The sequence below is a fragment of the Silene latifolia genome, chromosome X (genome assembly GCF_048544455.1).
Source record: "Silene latifolia isolate original U9 population chromosome X, ASM4854445v1, whole genome shotgun sequence".
In the NCBI taxonomy this organism is placed as follows: domain Eukaryota; kingdom Viridiplantae; phylum Streptophyta; class Magnoliopsida; order Caryophyllales; family Caryophyllaceae; genus Silene; species Silene latifolia.
Window position 1 is genome coordinate 124682553 of NC_133537.1, and position 9027 is coordinate 124691579.

Sequence of the window (9027 nt, forward strand, 5' to 3'; positions counted from 1 at the left end):
GAATTCATGTTTTCCATTTGGTTTTTAAATGATTTACATGTGACAATGTTATGATTCGCTTGTCAAGTTTTTGCCATGTTAATGTTTTACCTTTTGGTCAATATAATTTATTTTTATTATATAAACTTTAAAGTATCATGAAATGTATGTGAATGTAGATAAGCAAAATATCACGTGGGTAATTTGAAGAGGGAAGAAATATAAAAGGCACAAAAATGAGGTAAAATTAAACGTAAAAAAATGTAAGTTATAAACTGATAAGTTATGTATGTATTGTTTATTAGTAGATAGACTCAAATAAAAGAGCACATATTTTGTGTCAAATGTCAATAGGTTGGAAAATTTCCGGAAAAATTTTGGATAACAATTTTGTTCAAATAACGATAATTGATTTCATAGTCTCATATTTGTTTCCGTAATTGACACAAAAAAATATTTGTCTTCGTAATTTAAATTATATATATTTTTTAATAAATACGTAATTATCTTGTACTATATATCGTAATTTGTGCAAGAATTTGTTATACATCTATACTCAAAATTAAACATTGGTGTTCAATTTTACGTTTAAAAATAAACGTCAAAATTCTAAGAAAACATACTTATATATTCCGTGCATTGCACGGGTGACAAAACTAGTTTAATCCCGATTAGGGGGAATGGGGAACAAAATCATCGAACTTTTGACATAATTAAATAAGAATGAAGAACAAAATCAAATTTATTTGGTGTACCTATTACACATTTCGAAAATTTGGGATGCTTTTAAGACAAAATTTTAAATTTAACACAATATAAGGCATTATCAACAAGGACTGGAGTACTAAGAAACAATTAAATTATGTGCTAAATACAAAATTAAAATTGGTCATGTATTCTATGGAAGTTTCGAAAAATTTCGAGTACCTTTTAAGACGAAATTTTCTATTTAAGATACTACATAGAGTTACTAATAAAATAGTAGTCTTATGGAACAATTAATCCAAGTTTTAAATATGAGAAACCAAAATTTGTGCATAAACACTAGATATTTCGAAAATTTGGAGCAAAACTGTTACGACAAAATTTCAAATGTAGGACAAGATTTAGAATTACTAACAAGTATTAGATCATTTTACCACAATTAAACTAATTATTAAACACAAAAATCCAATTTTTGTCTTAAGAACCCTAATTTTAGAAATATGCCAACTTAGGGAAAAGCTTAACACAAAATTTCATATTTGACATCATTAATGATGTAAAAAGTTGATTACTACTATAAATTAAACGAAAGCATGCTAATAAATGGCAAAACTTGAAGATGTTAGAGTAGATATAAAGAAAATCAAATTGGAGAAAAATAAGAGGAAAGAGAAAATCACTTAATTGATTAATTAGTAAATATTAATGAGAAGATTTGGAGTGGAAAACTTGAATCCAAGCGACAAAGTACAACAATGGAGTTTTTGAAATATTTTTAGGGAAATTTTGATGTTTGAAGATATGAAGAATGAAGAATAATGAAGGAGATAAGAATAGAGTATAATACGATTTTGGCGAAAATAGCTGCCCAGATTCAGCACTCGGTCGAGTGCCGAGTCCACTCGGTCGCGTGCCCTTGCACTCGGTCGAGTTGTCCTTCTCCACTCGGTCGAGTGATCCCATTTCCATAAATTTTCCAGATTCTAGAAAATGGTCCACTCGGTTGAGTGGCTAGAACTCAGCCTAGTGTTGGCTCGCACTTGGTTGGGTGCTTCTTTACGGCTTGCAAATTTCCGCCTAGAAACAAGGAGTATCGTCTTTGCAACAAAAGGGTAACGTTCAGAAGTCCATAGGCTATCGGTGACTCACCCCGAGTTAGATCACATGTCATCATACTTACCGTTCTCTGATATGCTACTTGTATACTTCTGACTACTTTAGTAGCAACCACTACTAGATTGTAATCAAACGATAACACTAGCAAGTCCCAAGCACATATACGGTATCAAAATGCCAAATAACGGGACACAGGTCCGTCACACACCCACACATAATAACCACTTCCAAAGCATGTAATCTCTTGTGGACATAGGCCACCTACACGCCAAGCCAATCTATGGACATGCAGCAGTAAGAAAGCCACGCTCGGTGGCGTAGAAATGCTTTCGATCGGATCGCTTTAGATCAGTCGGTTTCGTCTCTGTGAAGGTCTCGAAATGATGCATAGATGTTCGGAGTCGCAACCAAGCAATTATGGGATGCCTGGAAACCGTTCGAATCCACTTTGTTCCTCGGTCAAACGAAGGAAAAAGCGGTACTTAACATAGGTACTAAAGATAAGGAATCGTCCCTCTTTAGCATCCTATCGCTAGAATGACTCTCGTTCGCCCTGGATAAGGTCGTCCACTATCCAAGGTTTCTGAGTCAGAGGTGAGGGTACGTATTGGGAAGCCCTTTAATCGGACACCCAATCCCGCCCGCGGTAATGGCCTGTACTGATCGATCTTGGTCGGTTAAGTGTAAAAGTTGATAAAACGGGTTAAATCCATGAATGCGCATCCACAGTTTTAAACCTAACATGTTAGATTTTCTATGTCGGTTGTTTATCCAAATATCAAGTAATTGATGTCGAGTTGCATTTAATGTTGATTTGCATGCAAGATGGAAATTAAACATCCATTTACCGAGTTAGGTTTAAGGGTGTTTTAGAATGCAAAGTGTAAAATGCAAACTATCAATCTGATACGTCCTGTATTTGGGTTAACCGATGTCGGGATCGGCCTAAATGAGTTCTGGAAAGGAAATAAGAGCAACACCAGGCGGCCTATTGAAGCGCGAGCCATAAGGCTATACAAGGGAGCCTATCGTAGTTTGACATGTAGAACACAGAGAGCCTGTTTAGGCGCGAGTCAGACGATGGCCCAAAGGGGTGTCTCCTGGTTGTTGAAAGTGTTTGTGAAATCGCTTGTAAAAGGGTGTCAAAATCCGCTTTTGTTGAAAAGATCGTTAAGACCGTTTCTGTGCTAATATGAAGAACGGGACTGAGAATAATTATCATTGTGTTGATAATATTCGATGTCGGTTTCAGTTTTGCAAGCTTGACATGAATAGTTTTGTAAGAAAAGGTGTAAAAATGCTTGATATGTACTATTTATGTTAAGTTCATTGCTTTGAAAAAAAAAATGTGAAAAATGCTTGATATGAACTAATTATATTAAATTCTGTTTTGGTATTTTTTACTGAGTTAATTAATTAGGGTTAAAGCGGTCTAATATCACTAGTCGTACGTTGTCGTTTGTTGAATTATGTATACGTTTATACGTGAATATCGAGATATGCAAATTAAGAGATTTGACACGTGAGATTTGGTGATGCGGAAAACTGAATGTGGAAAACAACCGCGAAAAGGGGACGACACCCTTCCAAGTGTTGCACTAGCTTTTCTGTTAGGTGGGTGACGGCTACAATGGAGACTGACTCGACTATTGCTAGTACAGTGTTTAAGGTTGCGTGTGTATGGATGAATGCCTTGTCTTTCTCCTCCTAGTCTTATATAGAGTCAAACCCCATTAGAGTTTAGTTAGCTTGCCTCCCAAGTCCGCTGAGATCCACCCGACGGGCCTGTCTTCTGCTTTTCGTGGCCAACCATCAGTAATGCACGGCTCCCTCCTTTCTTGTTTAAGCGCCACTCCACGAGCCCAATTCCCCCTCTAATCCAATTAGTCCTTTGGGCCCAATATGCATAATTTAGCCCAAACAGTTTGCCCCTAATTTCTTGCGAGACACGTCTCAAAATGACGAGCGGGAAATTACTCGACAAATCGTATGCCGCTTTTTGCGTGGCTTCCCACACACTCCTAAATAACCCAACTAACCCCCTATTTAATCTCCACTTCTCCCATTTAAACCCTTCCACTTCCCTTCTCTCTCCTCAATTATTCACAAACTTAAACCCTTCCACCTCCCCAAAAACTCTTCTTCTTCACCCTTTCCTTCTGCACCGTCTTTTCCAGGAACACCATCCTTGCCGGAGCTTCAATTCTTTTATTTCTAGGTAAATCTCTCCTTTATTAGTCAAGTTTCTTTATTGCCTCCTTTAATGGGTAAAACTCGCCAAGCCTCGTCTTCCTCCAACCCCATTAGCGTAGAACCCGACGAATTTTTTCCTTCCCTTGGCCTGCTAAAACACCCCCACAACTGTGACTTCACCCTCTTTGTCGCGGATACTCCCAGGATCAAAGAGTATCTCGGTCTTGGTGGTGGCATTGAGATTCACATCCCCACCCTTGGCCAAAGGGCTGACGGCTACCAGAAGGGTTGAGTATGCATGTACCTGTATCCATTCAAGTATGGCTTGCGCTTCCCCTTCCCAGAAATAGTCAAAGAATTCCTTTGCTTGAATCACCTGTCAATGGCCCAAGTGTCCCCCAACGTGTGGAGAGTGCTTCTTTCCTGCCTGGCTATAAATCAACTGATGGGGCTTGACATCTCCCTAGGGGACCTCGCTCACAAGTTCGAGGTCAGATTCCTAGGTAGAGGTTAATAGTCTTTCAGGGCTCTGTCGGGTTCTAACGAATTCTTGAAGCCCCTCTCCAAGTCGAAGGACGACAAGTGGTTTGAGGAGTTCTTCTTCGTCAAAGTAGACTCAATCACCGTTCCTGCCGGTTGTATATATGAGATCTGGACCCAGGAGAAGAGTAAGTATCCCCCTGCTATTTCCACCTTTCCCGCCTCTCTCACCTTCTAGCTTCTTGTTCGTGTGCAGGCCCTAGGAACCCAGAGCCTTCTAAGGACAAAGCTATCTCCCTCAGCAAATTGCACTGCGTCCCCGCCAACCAAAGGAAGTTCCCTGACCTGCTACCCTGTTTCTCTTCCGTCACCCCTTCTCATACAATGTCTTCTGGTATATTGTTGTTGTCCCTCTATCCACTGATCCATGTAACGTCTGATATTTTCGATTAGCGCTTCTTGTCGTTTTCCTAATATCTGTCGTGATGGGCTTTACAGGAAGTGCCAAGGTTGATGCCTTCGAAGCCATCCTGGCAAGGAAGAGGGCTGCAGGTAGATCTTCCATCTCTGCCCCTACTAAGAGGAGGGCGCCAACAGGGGCTTACCTTACATAAGTTTTTCGTTGTTCTAGGACTACTGGAGTATTGCAGGACGTTGGTTACCCAGGCAGTCCTTGCACTCCTTTCTCGTTTGCATGCATGTTGCGGCCCTGATTAAGTCGAGTACTCGGTGTTAGTAGCTACCTTGGGGGTGTTATCCGGGGCAGCTACGTGAGCTCTGAGCTACGGCCAAGCTCCCTTTCGTGTCCACTATCTGCCGTGTGAGGGTGCCTGATTCAGGAATTAGGTTCGGCATGTTGGAGTGCCGTGTGCCTTGTTCACCCCGCATTTAGGAGTAAATCTTGTTTATACCACCCCTAATGTGCCATGGAGGTCAGAGCTTAGATTCATATTTGAAAACCAAAGACAAAACCAAAAAGAGAGCTAGAAGAGTTGCGTAGGGTACCTGGTCCTGTCTCATGGGGTTCCAGAGCAACCTTGGACCCAGGAAGCCACAGAACTCGCAACTCAGATAACAATTGTTTTCAAAAAGCAAAAAGAGTCTTAATAGAAATAAAACAAAAAGTTGTAAAATGCATGAATAGGAATGAGCAATTGGTGGTATGCCTACTACCCTTCCATTTTTTTTTGCAAACTAGCTCCGTACACTAAACTCCACGCGTTATTAAATGTGATACCTCTTCATCTGGAGTATATTCTATGGTTTGTGTATCAATTGACCTTGTATGGTCAATAATCTGTACGCACCATGGCCAACAACTCCTTCCACTTAGTATGGACCTTCCCATTTATGGGCAAATTTGCCAGCTTTGTGGTTCTTTATATTTTGGAACACCTTTCGGAGAACCAGGTCTCCTAACTCCAGGGACCTGATTTTTACGTTCTTGTTATAACTTCTGGCGAATGACTGCTTGTAGGAGGCTAGGCGTATTCGAGCACTTGTTCTCAATTCATCTATTGTATCCAGGCTTCTGATCATTTCTGTATGGTTCAGTTCCCTTGTCATGCATCCATACATATGGGTGGGAACCATAACCTCTGACTGTATCACTGCCTCTACTCCAAACACCAGGCTGAAGGGTGTTTGGCCTGTCGCCATCTTTGGTGTTGTCCTATCTGACCTTAATACAAGGGGTAATTCGTCTGCCCATTTTCCTCCCAACTCCTCCAACCTCTTCCTCAAATTTTAAACACTAATTTTATTACTTGACTCAGCTTGTCCATTGGACCGTGGGTTTCTAGGTGCTGATTTTTTCAGTGAAATGTTCCACCTAGCACAGAATCCTTCAGAGTTGTCCGACACGAACTGTAACCCGTTGTCAAATATGATTTCTGATGGGATTCCAAACCTGCAAAGTATGTTTCGTTTGATAAAAGAGATCACCTGCTTATCTTTTACCTTAGTGAATACTTCAGCTTCTATCCATTTCGAGAAGTAGTCTGTCATTACTAGCATGTACAACCTGTTCCTTGGTGCTCTGGGCAGCAGACCCACGACATCCATGCCCCATGTCATGAACGACCATGGTGAGATGATTGGGTGTAGGGGTTCTGCTCGCTGGTGTATCATTGGTGTTGATCTATGACAGGCGTCACATTTTTTCACGTATTCTACTACATCTGCATGCATCGTGGGCCAGAAGTAACCCTGTCTCAGAGCTTTATTTGATATACTCCATCCCCCTGCATGGTTTCCACATTCACCACTATGGATGGCATGCAACACACTCTGTGCCTCTTCTTTATCCAGGCATCTTAAGTAGGGTCTAGCTACCGACTTCCTGAAAAGCACGTTATCAACCAGTAAAAATCTTGAGGCTTTCATTTTGAAACCTCTTACCTCCCTTTTAGCTTATGGCAGCTTCTCATCTACTAGTCATTCCATGTAAGGTTCGCGCCAATCTGGGTCAGGCTGCTGCTGTTCTGCGCTTGCCAATATTCCTAGCCTATCTACATGATCTGCATCCTGCTGCTCTTCCAGCTCTCCTCTGTCTTCCTTTACTAGCTTTTGAATAGCTGGTTCTAGGACGTGCATAAATGGTATGCTGGATAGCTCCGTTGGTTTGAATGTTGCCCCTAGGGTTGCTAGTGCATCAGCTTCCAGGTTCTGGTCCCTGGGGATTTGGACTATTTTGAAGTCCTTGAATTTCTGTTTCAGCCCCTTGGCTACCTTGAGGTAGGCTATCATCTTGGAGTCCCTAGCTGTATAAGAGTCATGGACAAGATTTACTATAAGCAGAGAATCACAGTATACCATCAGACGCCTGACTTTCAGGTCTAACGCCATTTTTAGCCCCAATATGAGGGCTTTGTACTCTGCTTCATTATTTGTTGCTTTGAATTCGCATCAAACTGGCTGCACTATCAGGTCCCCTTTTGGAGACCGCAACACCGGACCCTCTCCTGCCCCCCGTTGATTTGAGGCTCTGTCTGTGTGCAGCGTCCATGTTTCACCTTCCTGACCTTCTTCTAAGATCATTATTTCTTTCTTAGCCAGAGTTTGGATTGCTGGGCTAAAGTCAGATACGAAGTCAGCCAATGCCTGCAATTTTATTACAGTCCACGGCTCATACCGGATATCGTATCCACTGAGATGCACAGACCATTTCGATATACACCCTAATAACTCAGGCTTCCTCATTATGGATTTTAGAGGATAGTTAGTTACCACATGTATGACATGAGACTCGAAATAGGGGTGCAGTTTATGAGATGCAGTGACAAGTGCTAGTACCAATTTTTCAAGAGATGTGTACCTGGTCTCTGCAGGTAGCAGAGACTTGCTTACGTAATAAATAGGTTGTTGCACCTTGTTCTGCTCCCTGACTAGAAATGTGCTGACTGTTACCTTTGTGACAGATAGGTAGAGGAATAGAGGTTCTCCTTGCTCTGGCTTTAACAGTAGCGGTGGGGAGCTCATGTAGCTTTTCAGGTCTTTGAATGCTTTCTCGGGTTCCTCGGTCCATTCAAATTTCTGGCTCTTTCTTAGGATATCGTAGAAGAGCCGACACCTGTCTGAAGATCTGGAGATGAATCTACTCAAAGCTGCCACGTTCCCTGCCAACAGCTGGACGCCCCTAGGCTTTTCTGGTGACTCAAGCTGGAGTACTGCTTTTATCTGCCCGTGCTCGCTTCATTGCCCCTTTGCGTTACTATATACCCCTGGAACTTTCCCAAGGAGACCATAAAGGTACATTTGGATGGATTTAGCTTAATATTGTACTCCCTTAGGGTGTTGAAAGTATCTGATAGGTGTTCCATATGCTTATCAACTTTCCTTGATTTTACCACTATGTCGTCAATGTACACCTCCATTGTCTTCCCTATTTGCTCTTTGAACATCCTATTTACCAATCTTTGGTAGGTTGATCTTGCGTTCTTCAATCCAAAGGGCATCACATTGTAACATTAGATTCCTCTTTCTGACATGAATGATGTCTTCTCATGGTCTGCTGGGTCCATCTTAATTTGATTGTAGCCACTCCAGGCGTCCAGGAATGTTATCATCTCATGTCCTGCCCTGGCGTCAACCGTGGCATTGATGTGTGGTAGTGAGAAAGAATCTTTTGGACATGCTGGTTCGTCGGTTTTGTTACTTGTCGTCAAAAGTTACCTTGACCAAAACAATATTTATTACTTCACAAACTACTCTACTCTTAGTAAAGAGGCAAGTAAAGGTCGGATCCCAAGGGACGGGTATTGAAGTAGGATTTTCGATTGCAAATGTTGTGTCTAAGGGTGTCACAATTTGGGTTGAGATAGGAGATCAACTAAACTAATCAACAATGTAAATAAAGTAATGAAAACAAGCAAAATGATTAAAATGAGATGTAAACAATTGATTAAAAGCACTAGGGTGTCATGGGTTCATAGGGGATTCATGGGATTTGATCATACAAACATATTCTCTACTAGATGCAAGCACTTATTGTTGTGATGGGATCGAGTTACTGTATATCTTACAATCCCTAAGAAGGTTTGGGTCCCGGAGCCG